The sequence below is a fragment of the Stegostoma tigrinum genome, chromosome 19, assembly GCF_030684315.1.
Source record: "Stegostoma tigrinum isolate sSteTig4 chromosome 19, sSteTig4.hap1, whole genome shotgun sequence".
Lineage (NCBI taxonomy): Eukaryota > Metazoa > Chordata > Chondrichthyes > Orectolobiformes > Stegostomatidae > Stegostoma > Stegostoma tigrinum.
Genome location: NC_081372.1, coordinates 39,278,670 through 39,301,876, shown reverse-complemented (window position 1 = coordinate 39,301,876; position 23,207 = coordinate 39,278,670). Strand labels below are relative to the sequence as shown.

Below are 23,207 nucleotides of genomic sequence, written 5' to 3'. Positions count from 1 at the left end.
AGAGTACACAAGGAAAGACAAAAATGCGAATGAAATGTGGTCTTTGGGGCAAGAACAGGTTAAAATAAAAATTACTAACCAATTCTGATTGCCTCCTTTGATACAGAAGAGAAAAGAATAGAATTTGTTTTATTGCCACAAGTACTCAAATGAGTCAAGTGAAAAGAATAACAATGGCTAAAAATTAATTCCGCAAATTAAATAGTTAAAGATAAACAATTTGAAATAGTATCATTACTGCAAAAACTGAAATCACTGCAGTGCTGTTCACTCGCCCCCATCTTTGATTATATGGATCTGACCCTGTTGCTATAGCAATAGCGTTGAGGCTCTTCCAAACATCACAGCTTCCACACCCTTCATATACCTTTTAAAACCTGTTTCTAGTTGTCAGCTCAGCTTCACACCACCTTCTGGAGTTTATTTTGGATAATATTTGTTGTTGGCATTGTCTGGACTGGCTTCACATGGGGTAAGTCACACAGTATTTGATGGTCCATGCATGCCCTTGTTCAGGATAAACGAATGGAAACATATCAGAATTCTGCAACATCTTCCAGCTTTGTTCAGATAGTAGGGTTCATGTTTCCCAACCAGAATCCTGTGGATCTGGGATTTTGATGGCATCATAAGGAAGACACGACACGTACTGAATAAATTTTGCATTATCTGAGATGCAGTCTTTAAAAATGAGGTTAAAACAAATTCCAATCAATTGATCTTGATAGTCATTAATTAGTTTATGTGATTCAATTTAAATAGCAAGAAGTTAACTAGCCCTGGTTAATTAATATTCCTCCTTCCTGCTACCAATTTTTGGAGTCGGGAGTATTGCTTGTGCCTTTAGGTCAGAAGGTTTGAGTTCACGTTCCACCTGTCCTGGAAGTGCGTCATAAAATGTCTGAACAGGTTGATTAAAAATGTTCCTCTTCAACCAAAAATTGATCAACTGCGAAGTTAGCTTGTTACAGATTGTAGGATCTTGTTGCGTTCACCTTAATAAATAACAAACTATGCAGTTAACAGTAAGTAATTTGTTCTCTGCAGAGAAAATTTACATGTCTCAAAGGACAGGGAGAAAGCATTTTAAAAAGTGAAGCTGTTTAGGGCCTTCGTCAATGGTCCGTCTCCAAGCCAGCTATTGGCTTTAAGGAAATCAGATTTTGCTGTATGAATGCGAGCTACTGTAAATACTAGGAAACTGAAACAAAAACAGAAAATAATGAATAGGACAAGCAAAATCTGCAGAGCAAGAGCTAACTTAATAAGGAAAACTCACAGACCTGGCAAATTAACTCTGTTTCTCTGTCTATAGATTCTGCAAGACCTGTTGAGTATTACAGCAGTTTCTATTTTTATTTTTAATATAAACGCTGGGAGCTGGTTCTTGGGCACCAGCCTCTTAGAATTGGTCCTAAAGTTAGACAAAGTGCATGTATCTTTTTCTCATGCAGCCAAAAAAATTCTTAAACTTGTTTTTGCAGGAATCATAGCTTGATATTTGGCTGTGGATACACACAATGGGGCATTCACTGAGGATGACCTAGCGGGCACTGACTTTCTTTATTGCATTCTAATGGACTGACTGCTGGCTAACAGAATGACTACTGTTGAGTCTGGATAACATTTTGTTATTGTTAAGCTCTCTTTGCTTGCCTTCATAGTTTGTAAATAATGCTTCAAAATTAGGTCACTATTTCCAAAAACATGGTGCTTTAGTAGCATGAATCTGTTTCCAGCTGAGGCCTCGTGGGTCAGTTATCTTATTTTAATCATTGTTTTGGGGAATTGTTCCCCATCTTACTTGATTAAAATTACAAGTAAAGGTGGACGGTAAGGATACTGAAGAGGTGAAAGCCATGTTTTTAGTTGAGCTATTTAAGAAGCCTGTACTAATTTATTCTTACAGAACAATTTATGTATTATTTCCATCCACACCAATATTTACCCTTAGGGCCCAGAAACTCGTCTGAACTGACCCACGATGAAAATGAATTTCTTCTCATTAATTGGTGTTAGTGTTGCAACTAATTGAACTCTCAGCCACATTCATTTAAAGTGAAAAATAATGCTTCGATGAGGCAACTGCAATGTTACTGAATCCAACCTGTATCACTTTTGTATATGTTATATAGTGTCTATTACTGCAGTAGTATTTAACAGTCAATCTGTGTACAGGAACACTCTAAACAACAGTAAGGCTTTAACATCTGGAAAATATGTTGGGATCTAAAGTAGATTGCCCCTGCCAACAAATGCACAAATCACAATATACAATAAACCAGCCATTGATCAAAATATGTGATGCACTTTTTTATCCCTTCATGGGGTCCAAACATTGCTAGCTTGTTGCCCATTATTCCCCGAGAGGACAGTGGTGCATTGCACTTGTGCATTGCTGCAGTTCATCTGATGTAATCACGCCCACAATGTTGTTCGGGGAAGGAGTGCTAGGATTTTGATCCAGCAATAGTGAATGACTGAGATTATACTGTCAAGTCAGGATGGAGTGCAACATGGAGGGGAAATTGCAGGTAATGGTGTTCCCATGCATCTGAGGATATGCACGGTGGCTCAGTGGTTAGCACTGCTGCCTCACGTCACTGGGGACCTGGGTTTGATTCCATCCTCAGGTGACTGTCTGTGTGGAATTTGCACATTCTCCCCGTGTCTGTGTGGGTTTCGTACGGGTTCTCCGGCTTCCTCCCACAGCCCAAAGATGTGCAGGTTAGATGGATTGGCCATGCCAAATTATCCTTAGTGTTCAGGGATGTATAGATTAGGTGAGTTGGAGGGTGATAAGCATGGGTAGGTGCTCTGAAGGTTGGTGTGGACTTGTTGGGCCAAAGAGCCTGTTTCCATTCTGCAGGGGTTCTGCAATCTATGATTGATATCCTTGCCTGTCTAAATAGTAGAGGTCACAGGTTTTTCTAAGTGAAAGTGCTTAGTTACTAGTTGCAGTACACACCACCACCTCTGCGGATGGTGACAGAAAGCCAATAGATGTAGTAGTTATTTTAATCAACTAGTTCAATCATGCTGTGACATCTCTCCGGGGCAAGTGGGACTTGAATCAGTGTCTTCTGGCTTAGAGAGAGAGACACTACCACTGCTCAGCAAGACCTTTTACAACAGATGTCACATACCCTGATGATAAAATGTGAGGCTGGATGAACACAGCAGGCCAAGCAGCATCTCAGGAGCACAAAAGCTGACGTTTCGGGCCTAGACCCTTCATCAGAGAGGGGGATGGGGGGAGGGAACTGGAATAAAAAGGGAGAGAGGGGGAGGCGGACCGAAGATGGAGAGAAAAGAAGATAGGTGGAGAGGGTGTAGGTGGGGAGGTAGGGAGGGGATAGGTCAGTCCAGGGAAGACGGACAGGTCAAGGAGGTGGGATGAGGTTAGTAGGTAGCTGGGGGTGCGGCTTGGGGTGGGAGGAAGGGATGGGTGAGAGGAAGAACTGGTTAGGGAGGCAGAGACAGGTTGGACTGGTTTTGGGATGCAGTGGGTGGGGGGGAAGAGCCTCCGGAGGCTTGGAGACCGCTTTGCAGAACACCTCCACTCAGTTCGCAACAAACAACTGCACCTCCCAGTCACAAACCATTTCCACTCCCCCTCCCATTCTCTAGATGACATGTCCATCATGGGCCTCCTGCACTGCCACAATGATGCCACCCGAAGGTTGCAGGAACAGCATCTCATATTCCGCCTGGGAACCCTGCAGCCATATGGTATCAATGTGGACTTCACCAGTTTCAAAATCTCCCCTTCCCCCACTGCATCCCTAAACCAGCCCAGTTCGTCCCCTCCCCCCACTGCACCACACAACCAGCCCAGCTCTTCTCCCCCACCCACTGCATCCCAAAACCAGTCCAACCTGTCTCTGCCTCCCTAACCGGTTCTTCCTCTCACCCATCCCCTCCTCCCACCCCAAGCCGCACCCCCATCTACCTACTAACCTCATCCCACCTCCTTGACCTGTCCGTCTTCCCTGGACTGACCTATCCCCTCCCTACCTCCCCACCTATACTCTCTCCACCTATCTTCTTTACTCTCCATCTTCGGTCCGCCTCCCCGTCTCTCCCTATTTATTCCAGTTCCCTCTCCCCATCCCCCTCTCTGATGAAGGGTCCAGGCCCGAAACGTCAGCTTTTGTGCTCCTGAGATGCTGCTTGACCTGCTGTGTTCATCCGGCCTCACATTTTATTATGTTGGAATTCTCCAGCATCTGCAGTTCCCATTATCTCTGTCACATACGTGGATTTCCTAAAGGCATTCATTCAGCTCCTACACAAAAGATCACCTAATGTAATTAAGCATAACACATTAGCACGGTGTGGGATTGGTTAACACAGTTGTGACTGGAGCCAATAGTCGCTTATCTCAGTCAACAATCAAGAAACAAAAACAGGATATATTGGGCATTTTTAAGTTGACATGATATAGCTACCAAGTGCTCTAAGAATCTGTACTGGCACCTCACCTATTTGCAACCTACATTAAAGACTTAAATAATAAAATGTAGGGCAACGTATCCAAGTTTAATGATGAAACAAAGCTAAGTGGGTCTAAAAGGTGTGAAATGGACACAAGAGTTGGCAAATAAATTTTAACAGGTTAAGTTAATGACAAAATGATTCAGTGACAGATAAAATATAATGCGGGAAGTGTGAACTTATTTACTTCGATAGTGAGAATGCAAATGCAAATAATTTTTAAGTACATTGGAATTCACTGATATTTTTGTTCAGAGAGTCTTGGACATACTTGTACAAGGAATGTAAAACGTTGGCATTCAGGGGCAACAAGCAATTAGAGAAGCAATTGCATGTTGTCCTTTGCAAAATAATTGGAGTATACAAATGTGGAAATACCACTCTAATTGAATGCGGTTTTGGTGATGTCACACCTGAGTACTGTAAACAGTTTTAGCTTCCACATTTAAGGAAGAATTCATTTGCATTTCAAGTGGTACAGTGAGCAATCACTAAGTTGGCTCCTAGGATGACAGTCTGGGTAAACTGGGTCTTAACTCTTGAGTTTAAAAGAATGAAATGCAGTCTCAATAAAGCACTCAAGATTCTGAAGGGAATTCTAGAGACCAGTTGTTTCCACGAGCTGGACAATCTAGAACAAAGAAGGACAGTTTCAAGACAGAGAATTGTTCATTTAAGATCGAAGGGAAGAGAAATTTCTTTACTCATTGCAATTGCATTGTAATTTTTCGAAATTTCTCCTTCAGAGGGTTTAAATGCATTGTTTAAGGTTGTCTATGACTATTTTTAAGGCTGAAATAGTTAGAGTTTTGTCTCTAAGGAAACCAAGGGATATAGAGAGCAGATGGAAAAGTCAACGTAAGGAAGGAAATCAACTATGACCACACCGAATGGTACAGCAGAGATCAGAGCCTATAGTCTATTCCTGCTTCTACTTCCTATATCCTTATGGAGGAAATGTGCCTCCCAATACAGGGAAGTTCTTTGCTGAGACCAATACCAGCAGAAGGTTGATGTCGTCAAAGGTGACAGTACCCTCAAATCTAATCTTCCTTCTCAGATCCTCTGCCTCATCAACAATCATTTTTGATGTGCAAGCTGCGGCTGACATAATTATGCACCTTCCCTACAGCTCCCTGAACCACATCCACATCCGTCAACAGAAGAGGATCTGAGAAGGAAGATTAGATTTGAGAGTACCATCACCTTTGACAGCTTTAGCCTTCTGCTGGCATTGGCCTGCCTAATTGGAGGAGACATGAGAAGAAGTGAGTGATGATTAAAATTTTTACTATCTGCCATTGGCATGTGTTTGAAGGATTACGAGCACCTCTTCCTTGGGCATCACATCCAACTGTGGGACTTGAACCCAGAACCTCTGCCTCACAAGCAAGGATGCAACAAGACCAAAACAATTGCTTGCTGTACCTGTAGGCTATGTTTCTGTTCCATTTGCTAGTATACCAAAGTCTTTCTGAGCATAACTATTTAGACATCACATTTTTTACAAGATATTCTTCATTTATATTCTTACTGCTAAAGGCAGTATTCTTGTTTAACCTTAACTTGGATTCTACCTTGTTGTTACATTCCTATGAAATGCTGTATCATCAGCAGACTTCTAACTCTTTGTCTCATTGTTTAAGTCATTAATAAAGATTGTAAGTAGCTGAGGCCCCAACACTGATCATTACTAGTTTCCAGATGCAAACATGAAAAAGTCCCCCAGTTATCACTGTTTGTATACAATCCTCTAACCTTGCCAATATATTACTGCCCACCCTCCATGAGGCCTTATACTGTTTATTAATCTTTTGTGTGACACTTTGTCTAATACCTTGTGAAAATTCAAATATTTAACAAATACCAGCTTTCTGCAAACTATCATTTTAAATTCTTCCTCAAAATATGTAAATAGATTTGTCAAATGGGAATCACATTCAGAAAACTGTGTTCACTCTTTCTGATCTTACTTGATATTCTGTATTGTTAGGAATACCTCACTAAAAAGCTCCAGAATTTTCCAGAACCTGACGTCAGGATAATTAAAGAAAGATAATGGGAACTGCAGATGCTGGAGAATCCGAGATAAAGTGTGGAGCTGGATGAACACAGCCGGCCAAGCAGCATCTCAGGAGCACAAAAGCTGATGTTTCGGGCCTAGACCCTTCATCAGAAAAGGGAGAAGGGGAGAGGATTCTGAAATAAATAGGGAGAGAGGGCAAGGTGGATCGAAGATGGATAGAGGAGAAGATAGGTGGAGAGGAGACAGACAAGTTAAAGAGGCAGGGATGGAGCCAGTAGAGGTGAGTGTAGGTGGGGAGGTAGGGAGGGGATAGGACAGTCCAGGGAGGACGGACAGGTCAAGGGGGTGGGATGAGGTTAGTAGGAAGGAAATGGAGGAGCGGCTTGAGGTGGGAGAAGGGGATAGGTGAGAGCAAGAACAGGTTAGGTAGGCGGGGACAAGCTGGGCTGGTTTTGGGATGCAGTAAGAGGAGGGGAGATTTTGAAGCTAATTAAATTTTAGTTCCCTCTTTTCTCTGTCACATCTTCCTTGGATAGCAGAGTTGCATTTCCTAATGTTCAAACTGCAAGGATCATTCTAGAATCTAGGGAATTTTAGAATAGCTTTAACCAAAGATCTTATTGCCTTCATATTTAGCTCTATTGAAATGCTAGGATGTAAGCCATTAAATCATAGGAACTTGTAAGCTTTTACTTCCTAAAGCTTATCTAATTTTCCTTTCTCTCTGCCATTGTTACCATCCAAAAATTTATTATGCTAATTACCCTTTTGATTACCCAGTATTGTGGTCTTCCGTTCTGAAGACAGAATTCAATAGGTCTGCCATTTCCCCAATGATAATTATCTTCCCATTGCTGGTAAGGAGCTAACCATTACTTTTGTTACTCTCCTCCTTTTTATATCTTGAAAAATATCCTTCAAAATATTAACTGGAGTGCTCTGGCAGAATGCAATCATGTTTACATGAGTTTATTTCAGTTTTGCTAAGAATGTCCATCTCATTTGAAAATACAATCATCACACAATAAAGATTAGTTGCTGTTTATTTAAAAATTCAAAGCTCTCTACAAATCTGTCAAAAACATATGGAGTATGTTATATATTTATATCATGCACAATCACTGCCTTGCCTTATTAATTACGTTGTTGTTTCATAAGCTTGCATGAAACCAAGAGACGTATTTTATATTATTTTAATATTTTCATCATATACCAGTATAGTATGAATAAATATTTAGAACTTGGAAGGGAATTCAGCTAAATGTAATAATGCACAGGCGACTAATGTGAAACTAAATTTAGGATATTCAGTAAAATAATAGCTCTTATTATTTAGCTATAGGTTCTAGTTAAAACAAAATGTTAAGTAGCTGTAAGAATTGCTTCAAAATGCCACATAAAATAACACTTCTGTCTGTAAATGCAAAACGTTTAGATGTTATGCACTACAGGCAATATTCAATTTTCCCCTTTCTGTTTAATTTATTCTTTCGTTGATGGAAAACGTAGCTGATATTATGGAACTGAAAGTGATTATAGAATAAACAAGTCTGCAAATCTTATTATTTTTCAAATCAATAATGGTCGAAGTAACTTTTGGAGAATACCATCATATCTCATTTCTTAAAATGTCACATAGTTGAATTATTCAATTTTCCAAGCTGGCACTTCAAATCCAGAGGTTGCTGCATTATCCTGTCATTATGATTATACAGCATTATATTAACAAAGCCACTTCTTTCTTCGTTCAGACAGTTGTGATCAGTTACAGTAACCTGTGTTAATGAAGCTGACGGCTTGGGTGCAATTACATTACTATTTTTGTGGTGATTTGAAATGGTTTCTATTAAACAATAATGTCGAAAGGACAGTACATAATTCTGGAATTTTGGCTTGGTGAAACTGAATCTGAATGGCAGGACTTTTAAGGAGGCAGATTAATATTACTTGGAATTGACATTGTCTAGGGAACAAACTTGTGCATCAAATGTGCTTCAAAGGGTTTTCAAAGGATTTCCTGGATTTCTTATACATTGTATCAATTTATACCACATTGTTTTAACTGTATTGAGAATATAAATATCACTGTCAGTGCTATCAATAACCTTCACTGCTGGGAACACAGGTCTATACTAACGTGTATGCACATTCATAATTTAGGGTTGCTGACCCTCCAGGATTGCCTTGGAATTTCAAGGAATTAGAGACAAATTTCTTGGACATTATTGCAGGCAACCTGGAAAAAATTTATGGGGCACTGGAAATATTTCTTCCTCATATGGGTGCAGGAGCACAGTTCCGTGAAAGCAGGGGCACAGGAAGCTCACACAGAAAAGACAATGTTCAGCCTCCTTGCATTTAGGGGATGTGATGACCAAGTGGTATTGTTGCTGGATCTATTAATCCAAAAACTCAATAATGTTCTGGGGACCCGGGTTCAAATACCATCATAGTAGATGGTGGAATCTGAATTCAATCCTTAAAAAAAAAAGCTGTATTTAAGAGTCTAATGATGGGCATCAACCGTTGCCAATGGTTGGAAAAACCCATCTGGTTCACTGATGTCCTTCAAGGAAGGAAATCTGCCATCATTACTTGGTCTGATCTACTTGTGAATCCAGATCCACAGCAATTTGGTGGGCTTCTAACTGCCCTGTGAAATGGTCGAGCAAGCCACTCAGTTCAAGGGCAGATAGCGACAGGCAATGACAAAAACAAAGTTGCTGGAAAAGCTCAGCAAGTCTGGCAGCATCTGTGGAGGAGAAAACAGAGTTAACTTTTTGGGTCCGGTGACCCTTCCTCAGAACTGACAGGCAATGACTGCTGGCCAACCAGTGATGTCCGTGCCTCAAGAGTTAATAAAAAAGAATCCCAGAACTCAGATTAGAATAGTCTGAGGACAAAATAAACCTAAACTATTTACAGAAGGAATCTTCTAGACTTTGAGGACGTCTCAGTGCATCAGCAGCCAAAATAGCAAGGCTGCAATGAATGGATGATCTGTGAAAATGATAGGGTTATGTTCGACTGAGCGAAAAATGTGGGACAAGGAACCTGGAAGAATTCCCATGTTCTTCTCCTGGCAGGGTTTGAGATCCCTTATGCCAAACCTGGAGACCAAACATTGCCTCTGGTCAGACAACACCTCTCTCTCAGAACAGCAGGGCAGTATCAATGAACAGTAGACAATCAATCTGCGGAGTGGGGCTTAGTCTTATAGCTTACACCTCAGTAGGTGAAAAGATTAGCAGTGGGGAAAACACTCCCAAGTTATATGAATTTTCAAAAAGTTTTTGATAAGGGCTTATATAACAGACTTAGAGCAAAGATAACAGCAAATGGAATTCAAGGAAATATGACTATCTGATAAGAGAAGTGGATGAAGCAAAGACATGGAAGGGTGGAGATATTACAAACAAAACTTGCAATTAATTCGAAGGTACTTTTTGCAACCCAAAACTTTCCAAGGCACTTGACAACAAAGTAAGTTTAAGTAGAGCTCCTGCAAGGTCTCAAAACATGACAACTCAACAATATTATAATGATTGCATGATTTATTTCAATGGTGCTGGTCACATTATGGCTATCTCATCACATATTAGACAACATAAAACTTTAATTACTGAAACTAAACATTAACTGGGGCAGCAGGGGCCTCTGACTGAGAAGATTATATAAATGGTCTTGTGGTGCATTGGTAATGTCCTTACCTCTGGATTAGGAGGCCTGTGCCGAAGTTCCCACCTGCTCCAGAAATGTGTAATAATATCTCTGAACTGGTTGATTAAATAAAAAGTTAAATAAAAAGAAAAGGAGCTCAAACAAACCTGGATTTATCACACTTAAGGTAACAAGTTCATCTCGCAAGACCAATGGTAGAAGTGTTAACTTAAATAACAAATGTCATCTTTGATCTTGTGCAACAGTCAGAAGTTCCACAATTTAATTGATTTTATTGAAGTAAATATGTAGAATATTTCCACAGCAAAGTAAGTTTAGAGCAGGTTGTAAATAGCTCCTTAACTGGGCTAGCAATTCTGGAGGGAGGATTATCACATCAGTTAGAAATATAGATTATTCACAAGGCTTACAGAATCAAGGTCATGTTGAAATTAGCTAACTTGCATTTCTGACTGAGTCATCTCAAAGCATGCAAGAATGTCGTCAGTATGGTATACAGTATGGAACCTTGGTTGGGATTTTTTTTAAAAGGTTATCAATATGTACCACAGAGAAACCAAAGTGTTCAGGTACATAATTCTGAGAAGTTTGCTTCAAATAGCATGTTTAAGAAGGCGCTTAGCAGGCTCACCTTCATTGCTCAGACCTTTGAAAAAAGAGTTGGGATGTCATGTTGAGGTTGTAAGGGAGTTGGTGAGGCCTCTTCTGGAGTACTCTGTCCAGTTCTGGTTGTACTATAAATTGGAGGGGGTTCAAAAGAGATTTACCAGGATGTTGCCAGGCATGGATGATTTGTATTATATGTTGAGGCCAAATAGGCTGGGACTTCTTTCACGAGTGTAGGAGGTAGAGGGGTGAGCTTAAAAGAGGTTTATAAAATTGTTAGGGGTAAAGAAAGGGTGAATTGCAAATGTCTTCCCCCTAAGGTGGAGGATTTCAAGACAAGGGGGCATTTTTTTAAGGTGAGAGGAGAAAGATTTAAATAAGCCATGAGGGGCATGTTTTTGTTTAAATCACAGAGTTGTTCGGGCATGGAATGAATTTACAGAGGAAGTGGTGGATATGGGTACAGTTACAACATTTAAAAGACATTTTGTTAAGTACATGAATAAAAAAGGTTTAGAGGGATATGGGCCAAGTACAGGCAGGTGGGGCTATGTAATTTGGGATTATGGTTGGAATAGGCTGGTTGGACCGAAGGGTCTGTTTCTCTGCTGATTCTATGACTATTCTACAACAAGGTAGTGAAGAAGGCATTTGGTCCACTTGCTTTTATTAGTCAGTGCATTGAGTATTGGAGTTGGGAGATCATGTTGCAGCTGTACAGGACATTGGTTAGGCCATTTTTGGAATACCATGTTCAATTTTGGCCTTCCTACTATAGGAAAGATGTTGTTAAACTTCAAAGGGTGCAGGATAGATTTACAGGAGTGTTGCTGGGATTAGAAGATTTGAGCTATTGGGAGAGGCAGAATGGTCTGGGGGCTTTCTTCCCTGGAGTATCAGAGGCTGAGGGGTCACCTTATAGAGGTTTATAAAAGCTCAAGGGTCGTGGATGGGATGAATAGCAAAAATCTGTTTCCCACTGTAGGGGAGTCCAAAACTAGCGGGCACAGAGGGTGGTGCATGTGTGGAACAGAGCTGCCAGAGGAAAGGGTGCAGGCTGGAAAAGTTACAACATTTAAAAGGCACCTGGATGGGTATATGAACAGGAAGAGTTTAGAAGGATATGGGCCAAATACTGGCAAATGGAACTAGATCAGTTATAATATCTGGTCAGCATGGGCGAGTTTGACCAATGCGTCTGTTTCCATGCGGTATAATTTGATGACTCTATCTTTTCTGAACATTCACTTTTTTGGTTAGAAAAGTATTTGATATAGAGTGAAGTTGTTTTCTTGGACAGAACAATTAGTGGGAGGAGGCAATGTAATGAAGCTTCCAGGAATTTGTCAAAACAGAGTTGTCAGGTTATTCCAAGATTCTGCCAATTTGGAATTTATTCTGTAATTGTCAATATCATTATGACATCGGAGATATTGGAAACAATTGTTTACATTATAGAGGCAGTCTATTGAAATTGATTACTGATCTTGTACAAGTTATTCTCTCTTGGGCAATTATTCTTAAACATGTATCACAGAAGTTAGAATAAAAACAGATGATACTGCAACAAACAACTGCACCTCCCAGTCGCAAACCATTTCCACTCCCCCTCCCATTCTCTTGATGACATGTCCATCATGGGCCTCCTGCACTGCCACAATGATGCCACCCGAAGGTTGCAGGAACAGCAACTCATATTCCGCCTGGGAACCCTGCAGCCATATGGTATCAATGTGGACTTCACCAGTTTCAAAATCTCCCCTTCCCCCACTGCATCCCTAAACCAGCCCAGTTCATCCCCTCCCCCCACTGCACCACACAACCAGCCCAGCTCTTCCCCCCCACCCACTGCATCCCAAAACCAGTCCAACCTGTCTCTGCCTCCCTAACCGGTTCTTCCTCTCACCCATCCCTTCCTCCCACCCCCAGCCGCACCCCCAGCTACCTACTAACCTCATCCCACCTCCTTGACCTGTCCGTCTTCCCTGGACTGACCTATCCCCTCCCTACCTCCCCACCTACACCCTCTCCACCTATCTTCTTTGCTCTCCATCTTCGGTCCGCCTCCCCCTCTCTCCCTATTTATTCCAGTTCCCTCCCCCCATCCCCCTCTCTGATGAAGGGTCTAGGCCCGAAACGTCAGCTTTTGTGCTCCTGAGATGCTGCTTGGCCTGCTGTGTTCATCCAGCCTCACATTTTGTTGTCTTGGAATCTCCAGCATCTGCAGTTCCCATTATCTCTGATACTGCCCACTGACTTGTTATCATTAATACATGGCAAGCATGACACGCTGTTCAAAACCAATAGATCTAAAATGAAATGATCTCCTTCATCGATTTGGTTGAATTCTTTCCATGACTCTCTTTAATCAATCATCATTTTATTAGTTAGAATACTAGACACTTCACAGAAATGTGATGGTACGGAAAGAGGCCATTCAGTCCATGTTATCTATACCACCACACTGAATGAACGTTATGACTTAGTGGTCATCTTGCGGCTTTCTCTTAAACTTGCACAATATTTCTGAACATGCCTCCACTACACTTCCAAAGTAATTCATTCCAGATGCTAATTACTCGCTATGTGAAAATGTTTTTCTCATGGAACATTTGTTTCTTTTGCTGTTAAGCTGTGCCTTCTTTTTATTTATCCATTTACGTGTGGGAAAAGATTTACATTAACTTCTCTGCCTGCACCCCTCTTGTTTGTGAAAACTTTAATTTCCCTTAGCCTTCTGTTCTCCATTGCAAAGAGATAACAAAGTGTAGAGCTAGATGAACACAGCAGGCCAGGCAGCATCAGATAAGCAGAAAGCTGACATTTCCGATCTAGACCCTTCTTCAGAAATGAAGGACGGGAAGGGGACTCTGAAATAAATAGAGAAGGGAGAGGTGATGATGGAAGGTGGATAAGAGGAGCAGATAGGTGGAGAGATGATGTATAGGTCAAGGAGGCGGGGATGGAGCCAGTAAAGGTGAATGTAGGTAGGAAGTTGGGATGGGGGTTAGCCAATTGGGAGGGAGGGGTGGGTAGGTGGGAGGGAAGATGGGCAGGTCAAGGATGAGGCTAGTAGGTAGGAAGTGGGAGTGGGGGTTGGTTAGTGAGGTGGGAGAAGCTGATAGGTGGGACAAAAGATGGACAGGTCAAGGAGGCGGGGATGAGAGGGGCTGGTCTTGGGACGAGGTCGGGGGAGGGGAGATTTTGAAGCTTGTGAAGTCCACATTGAGATCATTGGGCTGTAGGGTTCCCAAGTGGAATATGACGTGCTGTTCCTCCAGCCTTTGGGTGGCATCATTGTGACACTGGAGGAGGTCGAGGATGGAAACGCCATCCAAGGAGTGGATCGGGGAGTTGAAGTGGTTCATGACTGGGAGGTGTAGTCATTTGTCACAAACCGAGCATAGGTCCTCCACAAAGTGGTCTCCAAGCCTCCGCTTGGTTTCCCCAATGTAAAGGACGGCACATTGGGAATGACGGATACAATATACCACATTAGCAGATTGACAACATTGCCAATCTTTGTTCATAACCGAAGTGCCTGGTCCTTGGAGCCATTCTAATAAATATCTTCTTCCCTCCTTCCAGTGTGTATGCATTCTTCCTAGAATTAGTCACCCAGGATGCTACAACATATTCTACCTAAGGTCTAGAGATAATGGGAACTGCAGATGCTGGAGATTCCAAGATAATAAAATGTGAGGCTGGATGAACACAGCAGGCCAAGCAGCATCTCAGGAGCACAAAAGCTGACGTTTCGGGCCTAGACCCTTCATCAGAGAGGGGGATGGGGGGAGGGAACTGGAATAAATAGGGAGAGAGGGGGAGGTGGACCGAAGATGGAGAGTGAAGAAGATAGGTGGAGAGGGTGTAGGTGGGGAGGTAGGGAGGGGATAGGTCAGTCCAGGGAAGACGGACAGGTCAAGGAGGTGGGATGAGGTTAGTAGGTAGCTGGGGGTGCGGCTTGGGGTGGGAGGAAGGGATGGGTGAGAGGAAGAACCGGTTAGGGAGGCAGAGACAGGTTGGACTGGTTTTGGGATGCAGTGGGTGGGGGGGAAGAGCTGGGCTGGTTGTGTGGTGCAGTGGGGGGAGGGGATGAACTGGGCTGGTTTAGGGATGCAGTAGGGGAAGGGGAGATTTTGAAACTGGTGAAGTCCACATTCAATATTCCGCCTGGGAACCCTGCAGCCATATGGTATCAATGTGGACTTCACCAGTTTCAAAATCTCCCCTTCCCCTACTGCATCCCTAAACCAGCCCAGTTCATCCCCTCCCCCCACTGCACCACACAACCAGCCCAGCTCTTCCCCCCCACCCACTGCATCCCAAAACCAGTCCAACCTGTCTCTGCCTCCCTAACCGGTTCTTCCTCTCACCCATCCCTTCCTCCCACCCCAAGCCGCACCCCCATCTACCTACTAACCTCATCCCACCTCCTTGACCTGTCCGTCTTCCCTGGACTGACCTATCCCCTCCCTACCTCCCCACCTACACCCTCTCCACCTATCTTCTTCACTCTCCATCTTCGGCCCGCCTCCCCCTCTCTCCCTATTTATTCCAGTTCCCTCCCCCCATCCCCCTCTCTGATGAAGGGTCTAGGCCCGAAACGTCAGCTTTTGTGCTCCTGAGATGCTGCTTGGCCTGCTGTGTTCATCCAGCCTCACATTTTACTACCTAAGGTCTAATTGGGATTCAACTCAAGTTCAGCATTGCCTGTATGCCATAGTAATCAAGCTAATATGATATGTGTTATTAACTGCTCTCACCACCTGTCCTGATAGCTTTAATAACTTAAACACATGTATAATCAGCTTTCTGTATCCTGCCCCACCTTTTAGAGTAGTATTATTTATTTCATATGAAAGCGAAAAACTGCAAATGCCGGAAATCTGAAACAAGCACAGAGAATATGGAGAAAATCAACAGATCTGGCAGGGTCTGTGGAAAAGGAGAGTTAATAGTTCAAATCCGGCATGTCCCTTCCTCTGAACTGAAAGCCGTTGGAAAATTTTTATTTCATACTGCCTTTCCATGTTCTTTCTAACAACAGGTTTCACAATATTCTTCTCCGCATTAAACTTCATCTGCCATCTTTCTTCCCATTTCACCAAGTTTTCAATGTCCTGCTGAAGTTCTATATTGTCCACCGATGTTTTCAAGTTTTGTATAATTTCCAAACGTTAAAACTGTCCCTATACACCAATATTGAGATCATTAACATATGTAAGCAAAAGAAAAGGGCCAGCAGATCTGCCACATGGTAAATATCAGTTAATCATTACTATTTTTCCGATCGCTCAGGCAGTTTTATATTTCTATTGCTACTTCCCCTTTTATTCCATGAGCTGTAACTTTGCTCTCAAGTCTGTTGTGTGATATCGTAAATTTATTCCTCACAGTCTTCCTAGCTGGTGATTTCTTGACTACACTGAGCAATACAATAAGGAGGTGCCCATAAGGAGGAGCTGTCCCAGCCTGCAGAGACAATACCCCTCCAACCCAAGATTTCACTCGGTCCTGAAATGACCATTTAAGAAATTTGTTTCTGGTTGAAGGCGCCCAATATTCCTCCCAGTGAACAAATTCCATAGTGTCAGGAAGGTAAATGGAACACTAACACCTGCTATTCCTCCCTATTCTCCACACACACGCCTCAAAAAAACCCTCCTTGATGCCCCATTAGATTCTGTCCGCTGTGTGCAAATTGGCTGCTACGCTTTCCAAATTATACCAGTGATGACATTAGTTCCTCATTGATGTAAGGCCCTTTCTGACATCTGACAGTCATGAAAAGCACTATCTAAATGCAAGTCTTTCTGTCAGTAAACTGTGAATGGTTGGCAGTCTTGGCTCATGGCATCTAACCAGGATTATCATGAAAATAAATGTGAATTCCATTTGTGTTTAAAATTATTTTTATTATCTTTGAAATAATTTGACAGGTAGAATTCAATGCTGCTTTTGATTGATGAGGAATTTTCTGGATGTTGATATTTTTATCTTATTGTTGCTTCTGGGAGCTTGCTGCGCACAAATTGATTACCTACAAGGCACCCGTGGCTATACTCCAACAATTCAATGAATGACCATGAAGTGCTTAAGGCACTTTGGATATGGAAAAATCTATATATGTGTAAAATCTTTAATGTTTCTTGATGCTGTTTGCCAATTTTAGAATTATATTAGTCACAGGTGAATTGATATCACCACTGTTGTTGTACCACGGCAAGGTGTCTGGTATCAAGACAGCAGCTGGAATTTCCTACATAACACACTGCTGATTCTGATCCAAGTTATTTCAGAGGAGTTAGCCAGAGGCCAGACATTTTTGCACAGAGAATAGAGGATGACCAATTCGAAATGAGTCACATTAAGCAACTCTCAGAGCTAAATTGCCAAATTGTGCTAGCTGAAGTCTGACAGCAAAATACCTGCCCACCTTTACGTACAACAGTGTGTGAGCCTTATGTTGTAATGAGGAGAATGGAAAATAATTTACAGTTGCAAGTTAGTAACCACTCCTCACATTTGAAAGTAAACTTATAACATTTATTGCTTGTGATGCACCTTGACTTGCGCATTGTTAAAATGAGAACATCATCCTGGAGATGACATATTTAATTCTCATTTTATACAGTCATTGAATGGTTGCAGCCTCAGGTCAAAAAGGAAAGTCATTTCCTCTTTGACATCAACGGAAGGAGTGATTTATAGTGACCTCTTTGAACAAATGCCAATTTTTAAAATATTGATTAACGAGAAGGCATATTTCTTTTGAGGACAGGTTTCTCAACTTTTGTTCCCTTTAATAAGTTACCCCACTAATCAGCAAGTCAACATTTAAAATCACGTAAGAAATACAGACGTTTAGCTTTATCCAATGTTTCACATCTAAGATTTAAATAAATCCAATGTACAAAATATGGTGGTTAAAAATTGGTTTGTTTACAACCATTTCTCAGACACTACTTAGACTATTACAAGTTGATTACAGCTGGCATGTACATTTCACTTTGCATTAGTTATGAACAGAAAGTATGCATCTGTTAGTTACACCTCAAGTAGCCATGGCATAATTTGCAGATTTAGATAAGGAGTCTATTGCCTACTTGGGGTCAAATATGATGAAAGGAGGACAGCACCTGTGGTGGCTGCACTCAGGAGGACCAAGCTTAGGAACTGCCTTTTTTTTTACAAGGTATGTAACCGACCTCAGTGTGGTCCAGCACTGCAAGAAGCATAATCGTTTTCTTGCACTCTATTCAAAGAACCCATCACCACCTCATCATTCTCTCATCCCCATCAGCAAGTTCCTTTACTCTTAAACCTCATCCCATGATGTTATCTTGCCCCAACTGCTTCATGCCACACCCATTTGCAACACTCCCATACTCCATCTTCCTGACTACAGCTTGCATGGCTTGTCAAATGCAGCCATATCAATGGTAAACACTTGGACACACCTACCTGAAGGCTATGACCATTATAGCAGCAACATGGTTTTTCCCTGCTTTTCATTTCCACTCATTGACTCCATTCCAATAAGGCATGGAAAAGAGGGAATTGCTAATCATCTCATTCTGGTGCAGTGAATATACCCTGCACTACCACAAATGGATACACCCAAATTTCTGTCCCATTATTTTTGAAAATAACTCCTTGTTTTTATAGTGACTGGACTTACTATAACATTAGTAACAATATTACATGACTCTATTGACTTTGGAAATACAAGACATTACAGTTTCAGACAAGGTGCACCGCAGATCATTGTGTAAATACATTTTAACCTTACTTTTGGCAACGTTCCATTTCTTCTTCTTGCTGACTTACACTTAGTAATATTAACCATTCTTAACACGCCTTTCATTTTCACATTTTTTGATGAGTGTCTTTGGCCCAACCCTCATGAATTCACTTCAGTCAGATTCCCACCCAACCAGTGAGAGACTGCAGGCTGAAGATTGCACTCTGAAATGTACATAATTTGGACAATCAATCTGAAGGGAATTTTTTAAAATGTGATTTTCTTGAAAATGATACTAACCCTCAAAATTAACAGCTGTGTTGCATGTTTTGCAAATTATGTGGAATGATATATCAGACTAGCGACGACTACTTACTGACAATCTCTAAAAACCCAATAGTGCCAGGTTTTCATTACTCTTTGGGATGGGAAACAGACAGCATATCAAATTATTTCAGAGGTAGTAGGAATTGCAGAAACTGGAGAATCTGAGATGACAAGGTGTACAGCTGGATGAACACAGCAGGCCAACCAGCATCTCAGGAGCAGGAAAGCTGACGTTTCAGGCCTAGACCCTTCATCAGAAATAAAGAAGGGGGAGAGGGTTCTGAAATAAATAGGGATAGATGGGGAGGCAGATCGCAGATGGATAGAGGAGAAGATAGGTGGAGATGAGACAGACATGTTAAAGGGACGAGGATGGACCCTGTAGAGGTTAGTGTAGGTGGGGAGGTAGGGATGGGTTAGGTCAGTCCAGGGAGGACGGACAGGTCAAGGGGGCAGAATGAGATAAGTAGGTAGTAAATGGGGGTGCTGCTTGGGGTGGAAGGAAGGGATAGGTGAGAGGAAGAACACATTTGGGAGGCGGGGATGAGCTGGGCTGGTTTTGGGATGCGTAGGGGGAGGGGAGATTTTGAAGCTGGTGAAATCCACATTGATACTATTGGGCTAGGGTTCCCATGCGGAATATGATTTGCTGTTCCTGCAACCTTCGGGTGGCATCATTGTGGCACTGCAGGAGGCCCAGGGTGGACATGTCGTCTAAGGAATGGGAGGGGGAGTTGAAATGGTTTGTGGCCAGGAAGTGCAGTTGTTTATTGCGAGCCGAGCATAGGTGTTCTGCAAAGAGGTCCCCAAGCCTCCACTTGGTATCCCACAATGTAGAGGAGGCCACAATGGGTACAGCAATGCAGTATACTATATTGGCAGATGTGCAGGTGAACATCTGCTTGATGTGGAAAGTCTTCTTGGGGCCTGGATGTGGGTGAGGGAGGTGGTGTGGGGGCAGGTGTAGCACTTCCTGCGGTTGCAGGGGAAAGTGCCGGGTGCGGCGGGGTTGGAGGGGAGTGTGGAGCGGACAAGGGAGTCACGGAGAGAGTGGCTCCTCCGGAAAGCAGACAAGGGTGGGGATGGTAAAATGTCTTTGGTGGTGGGGTCAGATTGTAGGTGGCAGAAATGTTGGAGGATCTGGATCTGGATCTGGAGGTTGGTGGGGTGATATGAGAGGAAAGGGGGATTCTCTTTTGGCGGTTATTGCGGGAGTGGAGTGTGAGGAATGAGTTACAGGAAATGCAGGAGGCAAGGTTGAGGGCATTCTCAATCACTGCAGGGGGGATTTTGCGGACCTTGAAAATCGAGGACATCTAGGATGTGCGGGAGTGGAATGCCTCATCCTGGGAGCAGATGCAGTGGAGATGAAGGATTTGGGAATAGGGGATGGAATTTTTGCTGGAAGGTAGGTGGGAGGAGGTGTATTCTAGGTAGCTGTGGGAGTCGGTGGGCTTGAATGGATATCGGTTTCTAGGTGGTTGCCTGAGGTGGAGGCAGAGAGATCCAGGAAGGTGAGGGATGTGTTAGAGATGGCCCACGTGAACTTGAGGTTGGGGTGAAGTGGATGAACTGTTCGAGCTCCTCGTGGGAGCAAGAGGCGGTGCTGATACAGTCATCAATGTAACGGAGGAAGAGGTGGGGTTTAGGGCCAGTGAAGATACAGAAGAGGGATTGTTCCACGTAACCTACAAAGAAGCAGGCATAGCTTGGGCCCATGTGGGTACCCAAGGCCACCTCCTTTGTCTGTAGGAAGTGGGAGGAATTGAAAGAGAAGTTGTTGAGGGTGAGGACGAGTTTGGCTAGCCGAATGCAGGTGTCGGTGGAGGGGGATTGGTCAGGCCTGCAGGGCAGGAAGAAGCAGACGGCCTTTAGGCCATCTGCATGGGGATTGCAGGGGTATAGGGACTGGCCATCCATGATAAAAATGAAGTGTTGGGAGCACAGGGAATTGGAAGTTCCAGAGGAGGTAGAGGGCATGGGTGGTGTCACGAACGTATGTGGAGAGTTCCTGGACCAAGTGGGAGAAAATGGAGTTCAGATAGGTGGAGATGAGTTTGGTGGGGCAGGAGCAGGCGGAGACACTGGGTCGACCAGGGCAGACGGGTTTGTGGATTTTGGAAAGGAGATAGAAGTGGACGGTGGGGGGTTGGGGAACAATATCGCTTCTGTTGTGTTGAGTGGCACTATCACTGTGCTAAATGGGACAGACATTGAGTAGAACTAGCAACTCCAGATTGGGCAACTATGATGTGCTGTAGGCCATCACAGTAGAATTTACTCCAACACAATCTTCAACCTCATGGCCTGGCGTATTCCCCTCTCAATTATTACTATCAAGCCAAGGGATCAATGGTTCCATGTAGCTTGCAGGATGGCATACCAGGAGTAGTATTTCAGTAAGGTAGCTCATTATCAACTTCTCAAGGGCAACTAAGGGTGAGCAATAAATGCTGGCCAGACTGTGATGCCCACATGCCTAGCGTGAATAAATATAAAACTGAGTGATTTGCTTGGCTAGTTCAGATGAGAGTTAAGAATTGTTGTTAGGGGTCTAGAGTCACATGTACTCCAGACGAAGTAAGTATGGCAGAATTCCTTCTCTAAAGGACATTAGACCAGATAGATTTTATAAGGGAGAGTGAGAGCTTATGGGGAAAACCCAGAGTGGAGCATCTGCAGGCCCATTGCCAAAGAAGGACTGTAATGCTGAACTTTAAACATTATTTATTTTTCTACTTTATACAATAAGGAACTGTAACATTGAACTTTTAATTTATTTCTTTATTTTTCTACTTTATAAGGTTTTATACCTCATACCTTTGTACCCAAGATGGCATAGGAAATCGTGACTGTAAAATTTTCACTGTACTCCTGCACTTCCATGTACTTGAGACAATAAAACCTAATTCAATTCAATTCAATTACTACTGATTGCTGTCCTGTCAGCTTTACTGAGATTAGCTGTATATTTAACATAAATTAATTTAAATTCCATCAGTTGTGTCATTGGCTTTGACCCATTTCCATTAACATTACCTCTATTCAGCTATCTCCCACAGTACTCCACTCCATCAAAACCTACCAGCAGTGTAGTGTTCAAAAAGATATAATACAGAGCCTATTGTCCTGTTTTTGCTCCTGATACATCTGCCAGTAATTCCAGATAGACTAAGAAATGGGCACCAAGTACATGTAACAAACTGATACCAGACAGAGAAAGATCTAGACAGCATAATAACAACTAAGTAGGCGCAGAAGTAAACCATTTGGGCTTTCAAACCTGATTCACTATTCAATAAGATCGTGGCTGATATTCACATTTTGAACTCCATATTCCCATCTACCATTTTAAAAACCTTCGATTCCCATGCCCAACAAGAATCTATCCACATTCACCTTAAAAGTATTCAATGGCCCCACCTCCAGCACCTTCCGAGGCAGGGAGTTCCAAAGTCACAGAACCCTTAAAAGAGAGCTTTCTCCTCAACTCTGACTTAAAATGGCTAACCCTAATTTTAAAACAAAGGACCCTTGTTCCGGGCTGACCCAGAAGAGGAAACATCCTTTATCATATGCACTTTATCAAGGTCATTCAGAACCTTAAAATCAAGTCATCCCTCTGCTTCAAACTCCAGTGGAAATAAATCCAGCCTGTCCAAACTAAGCTCATTGGATATCCGAGATAACAAAGTGTGAAGCTGGATGAACACAGCAGGCCAAGCAGCATCTCAGGAGCACAAAAGCTGACGTTTTGGGCCTAGACCCTTCATCAGAGAGGGGGATGGGGAGAGGGTTCTGGAATAAATAGAGAGAGAGGGTGAGGCGGACCGAAGATGGAGAGAAAAGAAGATAGGTGGAGAGGAGAGTATAGATGGGGAGGTAGGGAGGGGATTGGTCAGTCCAGGGAAGACGGGCAGGGCAAGGAGGCAGGATGAGGTAGTAGGCAGGAAATGGAGGTGCGGCTTGAGGTGGGAGGAAGGGGTGGGTGAGAGGAAGAACAGGTTAGGAAGCGGAGACAGGCTGGGCTGGTTTTGTGATGCAGTGGGGGGAGGGGAAGAACTGGGCTGGTTTTGGGATGCAGTGCTGGAAGGGGAAATTTTGAAGCTTGTGAAGTCCACGTTGATACCATTGGGCTGCAGGTTTCCCAAGCGGAATATGAGGTGCTGTTCCTGCAACCTTCGGGTGGCATCATTGTGGCCCTGCAGGAGGCCCATGACGGACAAGTCGTCTGCTGAGTGGGAGGGGGAGTTAAAATGGTTCACGACTGGGAGGTGCAGTTGTTTATTGCGAACCGAGCGGAGGTGTTCTGCAAAGCGGTCC

General features: G+C 42.9%; 1 protein-coding gene across 2 annotated transcripts in view; it reads left to right on the top strand.

Moving 5' to 3' along the window:
• The first annotated feature begins 354 nt into the window (after nucleotides 1–354).
• The window catches only part of spata2 (spermatogenesis associated 2), a 157,406-nt gene continuing 134,553 nt past the window's right edge, over nucleotides 355–23,207 (top strand). The window contains exon 1 of one of the 2 annotated variants that reach the window (XM_048549840.2): nucleotides 355–472. The gene's annotated coding sequence lies outside the window, so the exon portion shown is untranslated. The remainder of the gene's footprint in view (nucleotides 473–23,207) is intronic. The other variant, XM_048549839.2, reaches the window with a different exon arrangement.